We start from the raw sequence: 24,175 nt of genomic DNA on the forward strand, positions 1-24,175 counted from the left end.
CACAATTACATGGGAGCAGGGGGTACGAATGGCTTGGAACTTTCCGCAGTCGCACCAACCTCTATCTAGTTCGACTCTGTATTGTCCCATCGGCATGCCCTCATTGTGATCCAGGGACTCGGCAACACTATACCAACCTTTAGTGCGGTCAAAGACCATAACCACGTGTGCGTTTACTTTGGCAGCTTCATTTCTAATGAATTTTATTGAAGCATCACTGAACAACTGTCCAGATTGCAACACTGAACTCCATTTTGAGCGTCTGGTTTCAAACAACACCCCTAGCCTGAAATATGTTGTCTGCACCAAAGCGGTTATAGGTAGGTTATGGATGCCTTTGAAGACAGAGTTTATTGATTCCATAAGATTTGTTGTCATGTGGCCCCAATGTTTACCGTTGTCGTATGCCCTAGTCCACTTCTCTAATGGAATGCTATGGATCCACTGTACTGCATCTTCATTTGACAATCTTATTTCTTCGCGGTAGTGTTTGAAAGAAGGTTCTGATAATGCGTAACCTGCATTGACAACCTTCTTCCGTAACGTCTTATCTTTGATTTCTTGCGTGAAATTCTGAGCAATATGTCTAATACATAACACATGCGTCGAAGGAGGATTTTGCGAGTCGTTATCAATGTTATTATATACACTGATGATTGAAGGGTGTTTGTCGGAGATCAAACATAAGTTAGGCTGGGGTGCAACGTGCAATCGGATATTTCTTAGGAAAAAAGTCCATCCCTCAGCAGTCTCCCCTTCAACTAGGGCAAAGGCGATTGGAAAAATCTTGATGTTCCCATCTTGTGCCACTGCCATCAGTAATGTTCCTTTGTATTTCCCGTACAACCATGTACCATCAATTTGTATAATTAGATTACAAAAATAAAAACATATGATGCATGGTTGATACGCCCAGAAGAGACGATGAAATATTCCATTTTCAACAGCACACGTCCCATCTGGTGTATACACGGACAATGTTTCCAACTTGACAATAGTCCCAGGAGCATATTGTTTTAGAGCCAACAGGTATTTTAGAAGTTGTTTGTAAGACTCCTCCCAAATTCCAAACACTTTTTCAACAGTCTTTGTCCTAGCTATTCATGCCTTCCTATATGATGGAGTGTACTCGTAATTTTCCCTAATATACGAGATTATTGTACTCGCCTTTAACGACGGATTGTCGCCAATGATAGATAATATTTCATCGCATATTAGCTAAGAGCTTAATTTACGATGATCCTGCATTGGGTTTGTCAGCATGCATGTATGATCTGGACCCATTGATCCAATCTCCCAAGACTCATTCCTCTTCTGGTACGAAGCTGACAACCTAAAATGGTAGTGCTCATTCGGACAATAAACTTTATACCTAAATGTGTCAGTTCTGTCAACTCTAAAATCAGCTGATAGTTGCATGCGGAATTTCTGAATGGCTTTTACACATTCCTCTTTTGTGTGAAATATGTCTCCTAGTTTCAAAGATCCTTGCATTTGCACATAAGGTTTGTACCATATATCTGGTGAAGTTTCATCAGAACTCAAATTTAACCTTGTCATGTGTTGGGGTGGACAGTATACATGACTTGCTGGTATTAGACCCTCTTCCTCATCAGCATTCACCATTGAATCAACCATGTTCTCAGCTTCTTCTTCTTCGTCATCTGGAACATTCACCTCAGCTTGTTCGTCATCAGTCTCACAAAATACTTGTGACTGATCAATAAACTGAGACACATGTTGTTGATGTGATAATATATACAACTCTATATCGTTCTAACTGGATTGTTCGTGACTGATAATCATATGTTGAACATCTCGTCATCGCAAATCTTATTCTGATAAAATTTCACCTGGTTTTTTGCAAACCAAACCATATTTTTATAGATGATTTGGCCCACATTACTGCACTGCAATTTCTTTTCTATTCTTTGTTTCAGATGTGAAAAAGTTTATCGTCAATTTATTGTAAACCGAATTACCTCTGTGTTTCGAAAACAAAAACCGAACAACTGATGATCAAATATTTCACCTTTGACATGGGCACTATTCATATAATGTTATGTGGAAGACATTTTTTAAAAATCTAAGTTTCTTTACTGAAAATGAATGCATTTCTAAGTTGTTCATTTGCATAGCCTAAATAGTGTAAACATTAAACGCATTGATCACTTGGTTCGTCTATACAAACTTGACCATGCATGCAGTGAAAAGAATCCACATGCAGTGACAAGAATGACAAGAACACACACACGCCCAGGGAATCTCTGAAGCAAGGAATATTTGAGCCCTAATATTCCTAATAGACTCCCATTCCTAGGCACCATAAAGCAACATGGGTGCCAAGAGGAAGGGCGCCCCTTCAATGTAATTACACTAAGGCGCCAATAGGAAGGGCGCCCCTTCCATTCTCTTATGCTTAGGCGCCAAGAGGAAGAGCACCTCTTCATTGCATGTGAAGAATCACATGCAGGCGCCAAGAGGAAGGGCGCCTCTTCCTTGCATGTGATTCTTCATATTCATGCGCCTAAGACAAAGACAAAGGCTAGTCTACTTTTGTAATTACATAGTCTACTTTTTCCATTGCATCCAACCAATCCCATGCTTCGCAGGTTGTAAACCTACTAACTCATTCATCTATAAATAGCCTTTCATATCACAATATCAAATCATCTCCAATACTACTCATCTATAATATTTATTTGCCACACTATTTCTTTGTCACACTCAAGCTCTGCAACATCAAATCATGTCGTTGTTGACTATGGGTGATGAACACAGAGGAACACTCGAGAATATCTAGACATTTGTATGTTATCACTCTCTTTTTAGTTATTACGTTTTAAGTCGTATACCTTTGTTATCTATGTTTGTATTATGTATTTCTTCTTATTATTACATTTCTTACTTTTTTAGTTATTAGGATCCGAAGCGTTTTAGATGTCGTGTACATGAATATGTACCACACGATCCTTTAATAGAACCATATATTATAGGATATGGATTTGGAGATCTCCTCAACATTGTCTCGTACTCGGTGGACTACAAGTTCATTCTTGCTTTGTTGGAGCGGTGGAGACCCGAGACCCACACATTTCACCTTCTGATTGGTGAGTGTACCTTCACACTTGAGGAAGTGTACATGTTGTTGGGTCTCCGTATAGATGGAAAAGCAGTGAATGGTAGAGTTAACCAAGACAACTCTATCTGCAATGAATTATTGGGTGCCCCTTTGTTAGACGATGAAACTGAGGGGAGAGACATCCGGTCAAGCAAGGGGGAAAGGTATAAATTTAAAATACCTTAAACAATTTTATGCCAGTATAGTATTATCCGAAGATTCAATCGAGTACTAGAAAATAATTAAAGCTCGGTGTTATATTATGATTTTGTTTGGTAATTTTTTTGTTTCCAGAAAGTACATGTAATTCAGTAAATATTATGTATTTACCTTTGTTACACAACATTAACAAGGTAAACACATATAGTTGAGGTTCAGTTGTGTTGGCTCATCTATATAGTGCAATGTGTAAAACTGCAAAAAAGAATACCTGTACTTTTTTTCATGTGCGTATTTTCTACAAGCTTGGGGTTGGTCAAGAATGACGTCGCTCGCCCTAATAAACGAGAATCCATTTGTGTTCCCGTTTGCAACTAAGTAAGTCTAACATTTTACCATTTAGTTAATTATATTTTATATCATAATTAACAGTAAATAATATTTTTCACTTTTTTTTATCTTTCTGAAACACGCTATTGTAGTTTATCGCAATCTATTGGACCACATTGGACATGACGATGTAATACTCCTAAGCAACTATATTTTAATTTAAAATTACTTATCAAATTATTTTTTATCTAACTGTTTCATATTGTTTTACAGTTTATCTGGAGGTCATATTTGGGTCTTGATCATGATGTGAACCATGACGATGTTGCAGTTTGGACAGCGAAGACACCGATTATCTGATTCCCTATGGTGGAAATGCACCAGAGTGACCGGGTCAAACTGCAGTTCAGCATGCTACAACAGATTCCAGAATCTCCCACATGTTTAGGGAATTGTCATCAAAAAAGGGTTAATGCACAATGGGATTATTCTGACTGGAGAGACTTTGCAAAAGAGATGTGTCGTCAATGGAGGAATTGACGATAACACATCTTAAACGAACCAGACATCCATGGTGCAAGACCGGCTCAACAATATATGGCATGGTTTAGGTCGGTAACAACTCAATAATTTGTATCTGAGCTGCGGTATTTGATGGATCCACGCCAACTTGCTTCGTCATCGTACGCCCCACAACAATTCCCCATCCAACGCCAATGTAAACCCACCCAAACCCAACAACCAACCTCACAACACCAACCTACCACATACACACAACAAACAAACACCCAACCTCGCAACCCATTCATGCCATTCACCCAACAACCAACCTTCCGACGTCGCAATCCATTCATACCACCCACCCTAACACAACACCAAGAATCAAACCCCGCAACCACAACCGTCTATAACCCATATGATCCATATGGGTCACTTCATCGTATCCCCCCACCAATGACCATCCAAACATCCCATCAACATAACACCCAACCATTGTTTAACTATAGTACACCCTAGGAACCATTGCTTCATTTCCAAAACGACTCAATGACCCAATTTTGGCAACTATACCGTTCCCAATCCACCCAACCCCAACGACCTAACTACGATGACATGGGCACCAAACTCCATTACGAAAGCGCCATTGCCCAGAGCCCCTCCGGATATTGGGAACAAATGATGCCACATTTGTCAAATACCACTGGAACTTTCGCCGGACCTTCCCACCAGCCATCGCTCGATCAGGTTAGCACACAAAGACCTCAAACACCTCAAGAAAATCGTGGGAGACCTCGGAGACAAACTAATGCACCTGGATGTGGAACAGAGGGATGTTATAATCGGGTCGGTCATTAGTTTATTGTCAGTCCAATGTAACCAATTATTACAACATCAATAAATTTATTTTTTCCATTATTCTTTTTTATTTATTAAATAAAAAAAATTAAAAATTAAATAAATTAAAAAATAATAATAATAATACAACAGGGGTGTATGCGCCAAATGAATTGGCGCATACACCATGAAGCACTGAGGCGCCAGGAGCATTGGTGCCTCCTCATGAGGGTCAATGCATGCGCCAATAGCATTGGCGCCTCCTTTGGTTGCCTAGGGGATGCGCCAATTCATCTGGTGCATCATCTTCTAAAAGTGGTTTTTTTTATTTTAATTATTGGTTATTTTCAAAAAAAATGAAAAAAATGGTTATTTTCAAAAAACACATTTTTGTTTTGATAAATCGAAAGGATCTAAAGGTAGCCGCCACCTTGGATCTTATGGAACTAATGCACCTGAGCCCAAGAAAATATGGCCACCAAAGGTGAAACCTTAGTGTTTTGCAAGTATGCTTTGCTGTTCAGAAATTTGACGATTATTAATGAAGTTGTGCAACGCAATGTTATACTTCTAAAGTATACAATATATATGAAGTCTTTGATCCAAGGATGAAAGATGATGGCAAATATCAATTATTGTGATCAAAGCAATTTGTTTGATAATATCTCAATAGTTTATGATCCTTTTTATCAGATAAATGAAAATGTTTGTAATGGACGTGCTCATTTTGTTTTTTATACCAACTCTCGCATCCAACTATGTGGAGAGAAGGATACACCATAATATGTTTGGTGATTTTCCCTTTAGGAAATTATTTATCAAGATTTCTTGATAAAAGAGGTATACATTATTTTAAGGTGAAAATAATCAAATTGCTCAGATTAAAATCTTAAAATAATGAATTTAATTTTTACTCGTCTCAATAAATTGTTTTTCTAATCCAAAAGATGAGTATTTTAGTATTGTATAGCTAATGGGTGAAAATAATGATAGACAAGGGTGTAAAAAAGTGTATAACTCCAGCATAAGGTCCAACAAGCACCAAAGAGGTTGAATCACAAAGGACCAATCAGTTAGCATATTATGACAACCAATTAGAATAGCTTGGTGTGCCGAATTTCAGATTAAAAATCCAAGCCAAACTTGTTCCCCAATAAAATCAAATCTCAATATTAATGACGATCTCATAAAGTCCTAAAAAATCTGGCAAACTAATTTATTAGAGCTCTTAGCTAATCGGTTAGATCACTTAATTATGGAAGATTTTTATTTGATCTTCAATCAACACAATCTACATTAAAAGCTTGATAAGAATACATGATCAAATCCTCGTATGACACACTTTAAATAGGTATGAACTCTCATTCTCTTACATTGCATATTTTCACTCAAACCCTAAGTGTGAGATTGTTCTTACAAAATCATCATGAACCCTAAAAGACTAAGCTTTTCCAACCCCTTCTCTGACTTCTTCACCGCCAAACAACAAGAACTAAGATTTTTCCGATTCTTTTCCAAGCGATCTCTTGTAAAAACTCACACCCAAGATCCAGAAGATTTCAAAGAGTGCAAATTCTTTAAAACCTTCGAAGAACTCAAACTATCCACCTTCCTATGTATACCCTCAAGAAAAATATATCCATCCTTGGAAAAAAAATCTTCTCAAATCTTATTATCACTCATGAATTACTTAGAAGTGAAGTGAAAAGACATTGAATAACTCTCTTAGTGGACGAATTTGGAGAGATGTTAGAGATCCCTCGTAAAGGTACTATCATTGAACTTGGAGACAAAGTACACAAATAAAACTACATCACCATTGCATCCTCCATTATGAAGGTGCCTTCATCATCCATGCCCCCATCACTTCACTATTGGATTCATTCACCCTGAGAGTCATATGACTCACTACGTGGTTAATCACATACCTTTTCTAAGGAAAAACAACTTCAGCCTCATAACCCAACCTCTTGTGGAAAAAATATGGTTAATATAAAACAAAGTCAATATAAATTGGGCACAACAAGTAATTAACTACATGATGGATACCGAGAAAGAAGAAGCATGTCTTCCATATGGGAACCTAGTCACAAAAATATGGAAGAAATGGGATACAACTTTAGAGATGAAGAATTCAATGAAGAGACAACCAAAATTGGAAATTTTGTCTTACCATCAATGAAATTTGAGATCGTGAATGGAAGAATAACTGAAAAGTCCCTATCAAATGAGAAGAAAATAAAATCCACGAGTCAAGAAGTACCTGCAGAATTAGACATCTCCAACAACTCCATTCCTGAAATACCCACAATCAAAGACATATTCAAAACCATAAGTGGAAAGCTATATGTAGTTAATAATAATATCAACTTCATAGTCAGACACTTCATTCCATACCAGAATAAACGACCACATGACTTATCTTTCTATGATGATCTTGATGCAAAATAATCTCACCTTGTGTTCAAAATTCCTATTGTTTTCCTGTATTTTCACAATTTCAATTAAGCAATTTCATTTCTTGTACTTTCGAAATTCCATAAATTTTCGTTATGTAATTCGAATTCTTAGCAATGACATGAGTGATGTTTTCCTTATTTATATGTTCTTAATTTCCCATTTTGCATATTTACTTTCCATCATGCATATTTACCCGCCTTTGTGATTTCGACAAAGGGGGAGAAGTATATTCTCAGGGAGAGTAGAGTATACTCTCTATTTAACTCAAGGGGAGTTTAATCACTTCAAACATATATGTGTATTGTATTTTTCCACCTCTTTTGAGAGATGTGTTGTCATCATCAAAAATGGGAAGAATATGGAACCTTGTTTTGCATGTGATATACTTTTAACAAGGACAACACCTTTTGTTGAACTTTTGATGATGACAACTTATTGATAATGACTCCAATAACTTCTGACAAGTCAAGCATAAATGATTAAGCGGATAAAGATGAAAATCAAAGTATTAGGGTTTGATGTACTTGACTTACTGATGATGGAAACCAAATGGAATATAAGCTCAAGCTTTATCTTATATAAACTCAAGCAAATGTCTACAAAAGAAAGCATTTAAATAAGTCTTTAATTGCAAGGAAGCCCTACCATAGTCTGAGAAAATATTGTGTAAAGCAAAAGGGAATTCACGTAAAAGTACATGGCTAAAACTTACACAGACACACACTAAAACTGATTTTCAAACTGATTTTTCTCAAGAAAATATTTTCTAAAATGTATTGAAGTTGTTTCAGATGAATTGAGATCACTCTAAATTGTTATCGGTAAAGTTTTTTCCCTTTCTAATCGATTGGGGAACTTATCTTATAGTTCAAAATTGAGATCTAAGAGATTACGATAGTATATTAATGATGTACAATAGCTACATATCTTTTCTTTCCTTTTTAGAACTAGTAATCAATTACCATTGGAGATTCTAATAGGTTAACATTAGGCTCTAATAGATTAGATTGTCTTAAAAGGCATTAAAATCAATTTCCTTTTTTAAGCCAAACTCTAGCCTATAAATAGAGGTCCATTCTGTCATTTAAAACCATCCATATTCTTGTTTTGACATTTCTCACTCTCTCTAAAAATAATTCTATGACTTTTTCACACTAATATTTTTGCTGAAGTGCTTCCGCGAGAAAGTTCTTTTGTAGGTAAGGATAAGCTATAATTCTGGAAGAGTGGAATTGTAAAATTCATCAAGGGAATCTTTTGTATACACCTTGGTTGAATATTATCTATTTAGGATTTGTTTGGGCTAGAAGCTAAACCCATAAAAGATTTTGGTTCAGAGATTGTGTGATTTAACCCTTGTTTAGGTTCAAGCTTAACATGTGATTAAAAGCTTGATATCTTCGATATTAGCCCATGGTAAAATCTCCTAGTTTTGTGGTTAGCCCATGGTAAAACCAGGGTTAGGTTAAATCTTAGCCTGTGTAAAAGATTGGATAAGGTTCAAGATTAGTCTGATATTAAAATATATCGGGTTATTGGTTAGCCTGTTTAAAACCAATTATTAAGGTTTGTGAGCTTAGCCCATAGTAAAAGCTTATAAAGTTTGTTTAAAGCTAGAAGACTAACTGCTTCAAGATTCTTGTTGAAATAATACCAACCTCGTTGATCTACTATTTGTGGAAAGAAGACTAACTACTTCAATCCATCGTTTATAAGTGAAGGCACAAACTACTAAACTCTAGAGTCTTGTAGTTTTTGGTTGGAATTTAATTGTTTTCTTTATTTAAAGGGGTTTGTGAGTATTACCTACTAAAAGCTCTCAAAGTTTATTGGATACTCTCTAGATTAATTCTTGGGGAGAGGAGTAGGTCCTTGTGTTTTGTCGAAACCTGTATAACTCTTGGTGTTATATCTTTCCATAAACTATTTACTTTCTGCATTTTATATTCTGCAATTTATTTCCCATAACTTAAACTTATTTAAAATATTTTTAAACTCTGATTATAATCCGAAAAAGTTCTTAAAACCAAGTATTTTTGAACCATATAATTCACCGCTCCCCCCCCCCCCCACACACACACACACCCCACCCCCACCCCCTTTGTGTGTGAAGTAATATGTCCAACAATTTGGGTTTTTGGCCAATTCAAAATAGTTGTCCCAAGGCTTTGATGGGTATTGAAAGAGTCGAGGGAAGCCTTAAGTATCATTTATCGGCATATATGACTTGGTATGATGTGAAATGAAAATGAAATGTTTGGGGATTAGTTTTTGAAAAAGTAGTGGGAAATAGGCGCATTTAATGTGGTTCCATCATTGAAACGCTTCATCGCCCATTCTTGATATATGCAGTGACGTGACTTGTGACACCCTAAATCTCAAAATAATATATTTGAAATTTATGGATAATTTAAGTGTTGAAATTAATAAAATTTATGAGTTTCAACAAAAATAAATTAGATAAAGGACATCACTTCGTCCACTTACACATTACAAACGATTCTTAAATATACATTAATTTAAAGTAATTCTACATCATTATACTTGATATTTATAATCTTTTAATGCAGAAAGTAGAAACACTTTTAAAATAATTTTCCCAAACCGATGTCACCTATCAGAGTGGGGCTTCTCTTAAACTTGAACTTCAAGGCTCCAAAAACATGTATTTACTATGATTTTGCAAATGGATTTTTTTTCAAAATAACCATTTTTTTCAAAAAAAAATCCAAAATAACCAATTATTCAAAAAAATTACCAAAATAAACAGGTTTGGTAGAGGATGCACCAGATGAATTGGTGCATCCCCAATGCATTAAGAGGAGGCGCCAGTAGCATTGGGCTCCTCATAAGGAGGCGCCAATGCTAGTGGCACCTACATTAGGTCTCATGAGGAGGCGCCAATGCTAGTGGCGCCTAGGTGCATTTGGTTGTGTGGACGCCCATTCATCTTGCGCCTGAATGTCATGGTCATATGGGCGCCAATCCCTCAGACACCCACATGTTTTGTACAATTGATGTTCTGTCTCTATAAATATCACTCCTTGGATTCAATATTTTTCACTCAAACTCATCTCCTAATACCATAAATTGTCTAGTTCAACCATCATCAATTTCAATTCTCTATGTTTCAATAATGTCTGTATACATTCAGAAACGAAATGCTGATGTAATATTTTCTGCCGTTGCGGCTCTGATACACGTTTGATTTTGGAACACAGATACGTTCGAACATCTTAACCGGGCGTTATACAGTTGGTTAAAGGGAGAAATTGGAGAGGGTGAACGGATTAGAAGAATACAATGGCTTGTGTCCACGTTCAACCAACACGGAGAAGTGCACAAATGGGTGGATATTAAGACCGACCAAGACACTCGTAGGATGATGCATTACATGTTCAAAATTGTTTTGATGGTTGTAATTGCATAGTTCTTGTATTGTATTTGTTATAATTGTCTGTGTTACTGTTTATGTACTTTCGTCACAAACGTCTAATATGAAATAAATTTAGTTTTTCATATATTACAATAGAGGTACATGTAAATTTATCTGGTTGTGCTCGTTCTAACACTAGGACAATTATTACGACTGTGACCTGGTTGACGGCATGAACTACATAGTCTAACCATTTTGTTCGCCGTATCCATTTCGGTTCGAATCCAGGTGCTGTTAGGGCGACCCTTTTTCTTCCTTCGCATAACTTCGTTGTGCCAGACAAAGTCCCCTTGATATTCTGGCCAATAATCCTCTTTTGCCACTACGGAAAAACTAATTTTATAAACATTTGAAAGGCTGGCGACTTTGTAAACATCAGATAGCAAGTAGGATGGATCCCTTCGAACCTTTGAGCATGCCGCAATGACATGGGAGCAGGGGGTACGAAAGGCTTGGAACTTTCCGCAGTCGCACCAACCTCTATCTAGTTCGACTCTATACTGTCCCATCGGCATGCCCTCATTGTGATCCATGGACTCGGCAACACTAAACCAACCTTTAGTTTGGTCAAATACCGTAACCACGTGTGTGTTTGCTTTGGCAGCTTCATGTTTGATGAATTTCATTGAAGCATCATTGAACAACTGTCCAGATTACAACACTGAACTCCAATTTGAGCATCTGGTTTCAAACAACGCCCCTAGCCTGAAATATGTAGCCTGCACCAAAGCGGTTATTGGTAGGTTACGGATGCCTTTGAATACAGAGTTCATTGATTCCACAAGATTTGTTGTCATGTGGCCCCAACACTGACCGGTTTCGTATGCCCTAGTCTACTTCTCCAATGGAATACTATCAATCCACCGTACCGCATCTTCGTTTGACAATCTTATTTCCTTGTGGTAGTGCTTGAAAGAAGGTTCTGATAATGCGTAACCTGCATTGACAACCTTCTTCCACAACGTATTATCTTTGATTTCCTGCATGAAATTCTGAGCAATATGTCTAATACATAACGAATGCGTCGAAGGAGGATTTTGCCAACCGTTGTCAATGTTATTAGATGATTGAAGGGTGTCTGTCGGAGATCAAACACAAGTTAGGTTGAGGTGCAACGTGCAATCGGAGATTTCTTAGGAAAAAACTCCATCACTCAGCAGTCTCCCCTTCAACTAGGGCAAGGGAGATTGGAAATATATTGATGTTCCCATCTTGTGCCACTTCCATCAGTAACGTTCCTTTGTATTTTCCGTAAAACCATGTACCATCAATTTGTATAATTGGTTTACAGAAAGAAAAACCTATCATACATTGTTGATACGCCCAGAATAGACGGTGAAATATTCTATTTCCAACAGCACACGTACCATCTGGTGTATAGGCGGGCAATGTTTCCATCTAGACAATTATCCCGGGAGCATATTATTTTAGAGCCAACAGGTATTTTGGAAGTTGTTTGTAAGATCATCCCAATTGCCAAACACTTTTTAAACAACTTTTGTCCTAGCTATCCATGCCTTCCTATATGATGGAGTGTACTCGTACTCTGCCCTAATATGTGAGATTGTTGTACACACCTTTAACGACAGATTATCGCCAATGACAGACAATATTTCATCACATATTAGTTGAGAGCTTAATTTATGATGAACCTGCATTGGGTTTATCAGCATGCATGTGTGATCTGGACCAATTGATCCAATCTCCCAAGACTCGCTCCTCTTCCGGTACGAAGCTGACAACCTAAAAAGGCAGTGGTCATTCGGACAATAAACTTTATACCTCGATGCGTCAGTTCTGTCAACTCTAAAATCAATTGATAGTTGCATGTGGAATTTCTTAATGGCTTTTACATATTCCTCTTTTGTGCAAAATGTGTCTCCTTGTTTCAAAGATCCTTGCATCTGCACGTAAGGATTGTACCATACATCTGCTGAAGGTTCATCTGAACCCAAATTCAACCTTGTCATGTGTTGGGGTGGGCAGTATACATGAATTTCTGGTATTGGCTCCTCTTCCTCTTCAGCATTCCCCATTGAATCAACCATGACCTCAGCTTCTTCTTCTTCGTCATTTGGAACATTCACCTCAACTTGTTTGTCATCAGTCTCACAAAATAGTTGTGACTGATCAATGTACTGAGACACTTGTTGTTGATGTAATAATATGTACAACTCTATATCGTTGTAACCAGATTGTTCGTGATTGACAAACATATGTTGAACATCATCATCATCTTTAATCTTCTTCTGATAAAATTTTACCTAGTTTTCTACAAACCAAACCGGATTTTTATAGATGATTTAGCCCACATTATTGCACTGCAATTTCTTTTCTATTCTTTGTTTCAGATGTGAAAAATTTGATCGTCGATTTATTGGAAACCGAGTTGCCTCTGTGTTTCGAAAACAAAAGTCGAACAACTGATGATCAAATATTTCACCTTCGACATGGGCACTAATCATGTAATGTTGTGTGGAAGACATTTTGTTGAAATATTAAATATGTATATAGATTTAATGGAATTGAATGCATTGCTAAGTTATTCATCTGCACAACATAAGTAGCTTGGTCATTGCTAACTTGGTCATTGTCTGTACATATGTAAGACCCCAATTTTGACCCTAAGATCCGTCATGGCATCATATCATTGCACTTTGCATTTGCCTCAAGGATCATAACATCTTGGCTCCTTAACCCTAGGGTGGGAAATTTTGTGAGTTGGTTTGAGATCACCAAGCATGCTTGAACTGTATATTATTGCTTTTCTTATTTTGTTTACTAACCAAAAGCACAAAAATGTGTCACTAACATCTTTTGTTTGTAGCTTGAGCAGTCACAAGATCTAAAGCTTCTAGGAGATTTTATGCTCATTGAAATGACCAGGTGAAGGTGAAAGCAAGCATGACAATGGTTCACAAAGCTCTCAATCATCACATATGCCTCCCAAGCATCTCAATTTGTCAATTTGATCAAAGCAAACTAGAGGGCTTGAGACTTGTTTCCCAAGGAAACCCTAATTCATCAGTGCTTCAACTATGCCTTGCTCATGAAGCAACCTCAACCCATGATTAAATACAATCAAGGGAAGTTCTTTAATTCATCATTTCATGCATATTTAAACTTATTTGAGTATCCTCAATCATCAATTCATCAAGATATGAAGTTTGGACTTGAGAAGTTGATCAATCAATTCATCTGACTATTTTGAAGTACATTGAGACCTAACTTTTGATGTGTTTGTCAAATGGAGATGACCCCAAGAGAAACAATGTTCTTAAGAACCATATGAAAAAATTTCATGTTCATAAAAAATTGATTTGAATCTTGGAAGGTCATCATCCATTTCAAAACGTTATAGGTCATTTTGACTTAAACCCTAATTTTGGGTCAATTTCCCAAGAACATAACTCATTCATTTTTCATGATTTTGAGGTGGGATTAAATGCATTGGACAGTTTACGATATCTACTTCATTTGTTATGTTGGACAAATTTTCATAATCCTAAAAGAAACACATTTTATAATGCAAAACATTATAGGTCACTTTGGACCAAAGGCATTGAAATGTGAAAAAGTCCAACTTCAAGTGCCCATAACTTTCTCATCAAAAATCAAAATGATACAAACTTTAATTCCAAATTGACTGTCTTGAAAATATCTACAACTTTGATGTTTAAGGTTTTGTCATTTGGAGCTTGCATCATTGAAACAAAAGGGCTTGAAGTTTGGCCATTTTTGAAATTTTCACATGTACATGTTTTGCACCTCACACTTCATGATCAATTTTCACCTATTTCCCATTTTCAAATGAAGTTTTGATCAACATAACAATTGATCCTCGTGCCAAAATCTTTCCAACCATTACCCATAAGGCTATGTTTCACTTTTGGAAATACCATTTTCGAAGGGATGAACAATTTGGTGCATTTTTGGAAACCAATTGAAAATGCATTGCATGAGCTCAGCGCATTACTTCTGCACGTCCATTTTGATTCTATTTGGTATCAGCTTGCAATTCCAAGTGGAATTGGGCCCTCCATGCGCCTGTACAGGCCCATGCATGGAGGCCCTTTCCATCCATGCACATGCATTGCTAATGTATTCAGCCATCATTTGCTATAAATAAGTGCTCAATGCTTCACATTTACACAACCTAAGGGCACCTGTTATGCTGCAAGAATCTCTCCTTAACCACACTCAAAGGAACTCACTCTTTCTTTCGAATTTTTCAGATCTGAATTTCAATTGCCTTGATTGATTTTTCAGATCTATAGTTCCTAAACCTTGCTCATCTTCATCACTAGACTACACTGCAAGCAAAAGCATCAAAGAATCGTGCTCTCAAGCTCCTCATTTTAGAGGTTTACATCCAAACTTGTTTTCTTTGAATCTCTTTGTAAGAACAAAATTAGTTATATAATAGATTCCAGGATTTTGATGATAACAAAGGATGAAACCAAAAATGGCACCCTAACGAAATTTCTCTAAGTGTGCAGGACTCTGAACAAGAACAAAGGAATCTGGTCGTTCTATCAGATACAGAATCTAATCAGATACAAAGTACTAGAAGATCAGAAGCATCTGAAGAAGAAGCGCACCCTAGAAGTTCTGACTCTGAGCAAAACACGACAGCAGAATACCAGAAGCTCTAAACTTCCTCTGGAAATCAACTCTGATGATCTAAAAGACCAGGACTCTTAGAAGCTCTGATGTAACTCCAACTCAATCTCCGATTGACAGAGATAACGAAGATTCAGACGAAGGTTCTCCAAATCCAGAATAAGTAACGGAAACAACAACTTCAAATGGAAAGAAATTATATTTGGAAAGAAGTTATCCAGGGAGACAAATTGGTTATGGCAAGAAACACAGAAGTAATGGCATTAAACTCTCATCAAAGACAAATATTCTGCCATCACTACAACGGTCCTTTCACCACTATATAAAGGACATCATACTTCAGTGAGAGACACACCTGAACGCATAGAAATTCTCTACTTTCTCTCTTAGTTTTTCACGAGCTGTTGCTCATACGTGAAAACACTTGCTTGCTCTACTTGCTGTAATATTTGCTTAATCTTAGAAGCCCTTTAGATTACAAATTCCTTTTGTTAAATTGATTTTGTTCCTCAAGTGACTCTGCGTAGTCTGTATACTTGGGAGGACTAAGATATCTTTCTCTTAGACGTTGGTTGTAATAATCTTTCAAGATTAGTGGATTAAGTCCTTTTTGAAGGCGAAACCACCTTGGCCGGGTGGACTGGAGTAGCTTTGTGTTATAAGCGAACCAGTATAAAATCATGTGTGTTCTTATTCTGCAAAAGCGCTTATTTTCCAAAACAATTCAAACCCCCCTTTCTTGTTTTTCTCACCTTCAATTGGTATCAGAGCTTCGGCTCTGTTATTGATTTTCTAATCAAACACTTAACCGTGTAGAGAGATCCAGAACGAGAAAAACTATGGCCCACACAAATGAAAGAGACAGTTACAATGCTAAGCCTCCTGTCTTTGATGGAGAGAAATTCGATTACTGGAAAGATAGAATTGAAAGTTTCTTTCTAGGCTATGACGCTGATATTTGGGACATTGTCATAGATGGATACAAACCTCATGTAACAGATGCTGGAGTTGAAGTTCCCAGAAGTAAGATGACAGATGATCAGAAGCGCGATTTCAAGAATCATCACAAAGCCAGAACGATACTTCTCAATGCCATATATTACAATGAGTATGAAAAAATCACCAACAGGGAAACAGCTAAAGATATACTCGACTCCCTGAGGATGACTCATGAAGGAAACTCTTAGGTCAAAGAAACAAAGGCTCTGGCTCTAATCCAGAAATATGAAGCCTTCAAAATGGAGGATGACGAAGCTGTAGAGGTAATGTTCTCTAGATTCCAAACTCTTATTGCAGGTCTCAAAGTACTATACAAAGGATACACAACTGCAGACCATGTCAAAAAGATAGTCAAAAGCTTGCCAAAGAAGTGGAGACCCATGGTCACTTCCTTAAAGCTTTCAAAGGATCTGAACAACATCAGCCTTGAAGAGCTTGTCAGTTCACTCAGAAGTCATGAGATAGAACTGGAGGAAGATGAGCCTCAGAAGAAGAACAAATCTGTAGCATTAAAGTCCAGATCTGAAAGGCGCAAGTCTGACAGAAACAAAGCCTTTCAAGCCGAAACAGAAGATGCTGATGACTCTGAACAGGAAGATTCTGATGATGAAGATGAATTATCCCTTCTGACCAGAAGAGTAAAACAACTCTGGAAAAAGAGGAATAATAACTTCAGGAGACCAAGACCCAGAGGGGATCGATCAGAATCAACCTCAAAAGGTAAAACTAACAAAGATGTTACTTGTTATGAATGTAAAGAAACAGGTCACTACAGGAATGAGTGCCCCAAGCTAAAGAAAGACAGTTCCAGAAAAGAAAGCTTCAAGAAAAATTCCCTCATAACCAAAAAGGGATTGATGGCTACCTGGGATGATAGCGAATCTGACTCATCAGAATCTGACTCTGATGAACAGGCTAATGTGGCGCTCATGGCCATCACATCCAGGAACACCTCAGATGAAGAATCTGAATCAGAAGAGGTATTTTCTGAACTCTCTCGATCTGACCTAGAATCATGTTTGTCTGAAACTCTCAGCTCATATCAGAAACTAAAACAAAAATTTAAAGCTATAAAAGGCGTTCTTGAAGAAACATTTGAAGAATGTGGCAAACTTGAGAAAACCATTTCAGAACTAAAAGATGAAAACAGATCTTTGACATTAGAAAGAGATGCAACAAAGAAAAATTGCTCAAAACTTGAAGAAGCGTTATCTCAAGCTCCACAAACTTCAAACAAAATAATTTATAAGTATGAAAAAGCTTTTCAAAAGTTTCTGAAAAATGGGATAGGGAGGAGTATTATGGCATCCATGATTTATGGAGTCAGTCAAAATAATAGAAGAGGAATTGGGTATGATCCTAGTGAAGATAAAACTTCTACTAATGACCAACCTAAATCTCCATTTTCATATCACTACACACACACAAGAGCAAAAATTTGATAATGTTAGAAAACCCAAAGTGATAAGAAACTCTGGGAAAACTAATCATAAAGGACCCAAAAGACTCTGGGTACCAAAGGATAAGATTGTTTATGTTGCAGATATCTTATGCAGCAAAGTTCAACCACCAGTCATGGTACCTCGACTTTGGATGCTCGCGACACATGACAGGAAGAAAGTCAATGTTCCAAAGTCTGGAACTTAAAGATGTTGGATTCGTAGGCTTCGGAGGAGATCAGAAAGGAAGGATCAGAGGCTCCGAAACTATTGGTAATGGTACTCTTCCCTCTATATTTGATGTCCTTTATGTAGAAGGATTAATGCATAACCTGTTATCCATAAGTCAATTAAGTGATAACGGTTATGATGTAATCTTTAATCAAAAAACATGTAAAGCCATAAATCAAAACAATGGTTCTGTCCTATTCACAAGCAAGAGGAAAAACAATATCTATAAAATAAACCTTTCTGATTTAAAAGAACAAAATGTGAAATGTCTGATGTCTGTTCACGAAGAGCAATGGGTATGGCATAGACGCTTGGGCCACATTAGCATGAGGAAATTATCTCAGCTAAATAAACTCGAGTTAGTCAGAGGCCTACCTAAGCTGAAGTTTTCTTCAGATGCTCTGTGTGAAGCATGTCAGAAAGGAAACTTTTCAAAAACATCTTTCAAAAAGAAAAATATTGTTTCTACCTCTAAGCTTCTGGAACTTCTTCACATTGATTTATTTGGTCCTGTGAAAACAGCATCAGTCAATGGAAAGAAGTACGGACTAGTCATTGTTGATGATTTCAGTCATTGTTCACGAGCACAAGAGTGAGTCTCACTCTGTATTCACGAGCTTATGTTCCAAAGTGCAAAAAGAATTTGACTCTAAAATTGTAAGAGTCAGAAGTGATCATGGTGGGGAATTTGAAAACAAATTTTTTGAGGAACTATTTGACTCTAATGGAATATCCCATGATTTCTCCTGCCCTAGAACTCCACAACAAAATGGAGTTGTAGAGAGGAAGAATAGGACACTCCAAGAAATGGCCAGAACTATGATCAATGAAACAAATTTGGCTAAGCACTTTTGGGCCGAAGCTGTAAATACAGCGTGTTACATTCAGAATAGAATCTTCATAAGACCTATTCTGGAAAAGACTCCCTATGAACTGTGTAAAGGAAGGAAACAAAACATTTCATATTTTCATCCTTTTGGATGTTCCTGCTTTATTTTAAACACTAAATATCATCCGAACAAGTTTGATTCCAAAGCACAAAAAGGTATTATGTTAGGATACTCAAAACGCTCTAAAGGCTACAGAATATACAATACAGAAACCAAAATTATGGAAGAATCAATTCATGTCAGATTTGATGATAAGCTTGACCCTGAAAAGTCAAAGCTAGTTGAGAAAATTGCAGATCTGGAGATCACCCTTGCAGGATCTAACGAGAAGATTGAAGCTCCAGAAGCAACTACCGTTCAAACTCCTGAAGGAACTAACTCCCTAGTAATCCCAAAGAAAGCGAAAAGTCGCCTCAACATATCTGAAGAGTTGATTTTGGGAAATAAGAACGAACATGTCCGAACTAGGTCTACCTTCAAGACCTCTGAAGAAACTCCTCTGGGACTAGTATCTCTGATCGAGCCTACGTTCTGTGATGAGGCACTTCAAGATGACGACTGGGTTCTAGCCATGCAAGAAGAGCTAGATCAATTCACGAAGAACGACTTTTGGGATCTTGTTCCTAAACCCAGAGGCACTCACGTTATCGGAACCAGATGGGTGTTCAGAAACAAGCTGAATGAGAAGTGAGAAGTCGTCAGAAACAAAGCTCGACTGGTGGCTCAAGGTTACAGTCAACAAGAAGGTATTGACTACAATGAAACCTTTGCTCCAGTCGCCAGGTTAGAATCTATTCGCCTACTTGTATCATTCGCTATAAATCACTCTATCAAATTATATCAAATGGATGTCAAGAGCGCATTCCTTAATGGTTATATATCAGAAGAAGTATATGTCAACCAACCTCCAGGTTTTGAAAATCCAAATTATCCAGAACATGTTTTTAAACTTAAGAAATCCTTATATGGACTTAAACAAGCTCCTAGAGCTTGGTATGAACGTTTAAGTAATTTTCTTCTGGAACATAATTTTATCAGGGGGAAAGTTGACTCCACACTCTTCTGTAAAAACCTTAATAATGATCTCATGATATGCCAGATATACGTTGATGATATCATTTTTGGTTCAGCTAACGCCTCTGTATGTCAAGAATTCTCTGAGCTAATGCAGGCAGAATTTGAAATGAGCTTAATGCAAGAACTAAAGTTCTTTCTAGGAATTCAAATCAACCAAACTTCAGAAGTCATGTACGTTCATCAAAGCAAATACATAAAAGATGTTCTGAAGAAATTTGATATGGCTGAATGCAACTCTGCAAAGACTCCCATGCATCCAACCTGCATTCTTGAAAAGGAAGAAGTCAGTAAAAAGGTTTGTCAGAAGCTCTATCGTGGTATGATAGGCTCCCTTCTCTATCTGACTGCTACTCTCCCTGATATTCTCTTTAGTGTTTGTCTCTGTGTCAGATTTCAATCAGATCCTAGAGAAACTCACTTAACAGCAGTTAAGAGAATTTTCAAATATCTGAAAGGAACTCCTAACCTGGGCCTGATGTATGAGAAAACATCAGAGTATAGACTATCTGGCTTTTGTGATGCAGATTACCCAGGAGACAGATTGGAACGAAAAAGCACATTTGGAAATTGTCAGCTCTTGGGAAACAATCTGATATCCTGGGCCAGCAAAAGACAATCAACCATAGCCCTGTCCACAGCAGAAGCAGAATACATCTCCGCATCACTGTGCACTACTCAGATGCTCTGGATGAAGAATCAGTTAGAGGATCTACAAATCTTCGAGAGTAACATTCCTATCTTTTGTGATAATACTGCTGCCATTTGTTTAAGTAAGAATCCCATTTTACACTCCAGAGCTAAGCACTTTGAAATAAAACATCATTTTATCAGAGACTATGTTCAGAAAGGGGTAGTAACATTGAAATTCATTGATACAGATCATCAATGGGCCGATATCTTTACTAAACCCTTAGCTGAAGATAGATTCCTTTTTATCTTAGAAAATCTGAACATTCAAAACTGCCCTGAATAATCTGTGCCTCTGAAGTTGTAAAATGAGACTCTGATGTAAACACAATGGATTCTGCCTCTGACTCTGATACTTCTACCACAGTTAGAAGTTATCTGAATTAGAATTCTCCAGGAACCAATCCTTTGGTATTCCTGAAGATCAGATAAAGCAAACACGTGGAGTACCTTGCGTCTGACCTTGGAACTTCTAGACAGCTGTCTAGCAGTAATCAAGGAACAGTCTCTTGAAATCTCCTCGAGCAGTGTACTAGCTGTTGGGATTAGACATCATTTATGAGCTGTAATCATTTTTCCCTCCAAACGTTCTAACTTGGTTTTTGTGCTATGTAACACCCTTCTAAAATACCCCAAATTTCTATTTAAAACAACAACATATAAATCAGAGTAGATATGCAATTAAGGGTGTCACACTTGACACTTCACACCATTCACCAAAATATCTGGTCATGCTCATTTATTAATCAAATAAAACATTGCACAATTCATAGCGGATATGCAAACCATGTAACACATTACATGTAAAATTGTTCAACAACCAAAAGGAAAACAAGGTAAAACATCCCGTCCCGATGTTACATATACCAGAGCATGACCCACTAAGGAACTACACTAGACTCCAAGCACTAGCTCCTACTCAATCACTGCTCGTTACCTGAAATATAGTTGTAAGGGTGAGTTCCTCAATCGATATAATAAGCATTATAAAATATCATGTAATGCTAAGTAAATTAACACATTTCATCACCCTAATCAGATCACACATTCAACAACGGCAACATCAACTCATAATCATACTCAACACAACACAACACAAACACACGTATAATATTGGAATACATCCATTCACATTATACGTCATACATACATTATGCAATGAGACTCCATGCATGCGGTACCGACTATTCGTGAACACATAGTTCAACCTCACTGATCAAATCCAGATACGGCTACCAAGCTCACTAGTCCCACTCATTTGAGACCTAGTGACTCACTCACTAATTCCTCACCATGGGAATTAGCTACCACCCCAAGGGCTATGCTATGCACGCTAAATCACCTAGCATGCAAACATCAACAACAATCCACAATAACTCACTCACTAATTCCTCACCATGGGAATTAGCTACCACCATAAAGGCCACACTATGCACGCTAAATCACCTAGCATGCAACCATCAACAACAATCCAAAATGGACATATGCTCACACTCTAAGCCATAAACAGTCCATCCACAATTGCATACATAATAGATATATTCACAGCATTATGCATACCATCATACATCATCAGCATATTTATCACAGAATCATATCATGTCATGCTAAATAATAAATCACAGTATTAGCACACTCTAATAATACCTATACTGCTCAAAACAACGGGAAATGATCCCTACTATATCATACATCAGCTAATTTACATCACTCAGCTGAAACGACCAAAAACGGCACAACAACAGCTCAGAAAAATCCCACTTCTGCCCATACGCGTATGCCTCATGCCCATACGCGTATGGCCCATTTCCTAGCCAACCCATACGCGTATTGCCTGTCTCATACGCGTATCCTACGCGTACCACCTCTCCCATACGCGTACTAACAGAGACAAAACTACGTTAGAAGCATCATCTTCTTCATCCATACGCGTATGGCCTTACCCCATACGCGTACCACTCACAGGCTACGCGTAATACACGTGTATGGCGCGTATCAGCGCCAGATCCCTCCCCTCCAAGCCATCTCATACGCGTATTGCCTAGTGCCATACGCGTATGACCAGAACCAAATTTCAGATATGCTATGGTTGTTTCTCTGCTACGAGATCTCTCAATTCCAACCTTCCACAGTCCAATTTTTACACATTTTTCACCCATATTATCTAACACGGATCATACACATTCAATTTCACAATTTCTAACCTTATTACATCTAATTCCTACGAATTTCCTCAATCATACCCATATCTCATTCATCCAGAAATTCACAATTTTCAGCATTCATTATTCTAATTAGAGTCGATTCAATGGTTTATCACTACCCAGTACATGTTAACCCATAATACCCATTAAACGACGATAAACCCCCTTACCTGAGTTAATCCGGCAATCATTTAGCTTCAAGCTTTTCCCTTCCTCAACCCTTGTTCTCTTGCTCTTCTCTTTGCCCTTTTTCCACTTTTCTGTCGCTTCTCCCTTTTCACGTGAAAAAACCCTTTTTACCAAAATGGGACCTTTTTACTGATTCCAACTTTATATTATTCCAATAATAATAATTCCAATAATATTCCAATAATAATCCAATTATTTAATTAAATTAATAAATATACTATTAACTTAATTTAAATAATTATCATATTTTTATCGGGGTGTTACAACTCTCCCCCACTAAAAGAGTTTTCGTCCTCGAAAACATACCTCAGGCGAATAACTCTGGATAAGACTCCTTCATCTGACTTTCAAGTTCCCACGTCACATTGCCACCTGCTGGTCCTCCCCAAGCTACCTTTACCAAAACAATCTCTTTACCCCGCAACTGCTTCAACTCTCGATCTTCGATCCTTATAGGTGATGTTTCAACAGTCAGGTTATCTCTCACCTGTACATCATCTACTTGGACCACATGCGACGGATCAGGAATGTACCTCCTCAACTGAGACACATGAAAAACCTCATGCAAATTCGCAAGTGACGGCGGTAAAGCGATACGATAGGCTACCTCCCCTATCCTCTCCAAAATCTGATAAGGACCAATAAATCGAGGTGTCAACTTCTTCGACTTCAAAGCTCGACCAACCCCAGTTATCGGAGTAACACGAAGAAACACATGATCTCCCTCTTGAAACTCAAGTGACTTCCTCCTCTTGTCGTGATAACTCTTCTGACGACTCTGAGCAATCCTCATCTTCTCCTGAATCATCTTAATCTTTTCCATAGTTTGTTGAACAATCTCCGGTCCAACCACAACACTCTCACCGGACTCATACCAACATAAAGGTGTCCGACATCTCCTACCATACAAAGCTTCAAACGGTGCCATACCAATGCTCGAATGAAAACTATTGTTGTAGGTAAACTCAATCAAAGGTAAATAACAATCCCAAACA

This window comes from Lathyrus oleraceus, chromosome 5, assembly GCF_024323335.1.
Source record: "Lathyrus oleraceus cultivar Zhongwan6 chromosome 5, CAAS_Psat_ZW6_1.0, whole genome shotgun sequence".
Taxonomy (NCBI): domain Eukaryota; kingdom Viridiplantae; phylum Streptophyta; class Magnoliopsida; order Fabales; family Fabaceae; genus Lathyrus; species Lathyrus oleraceus.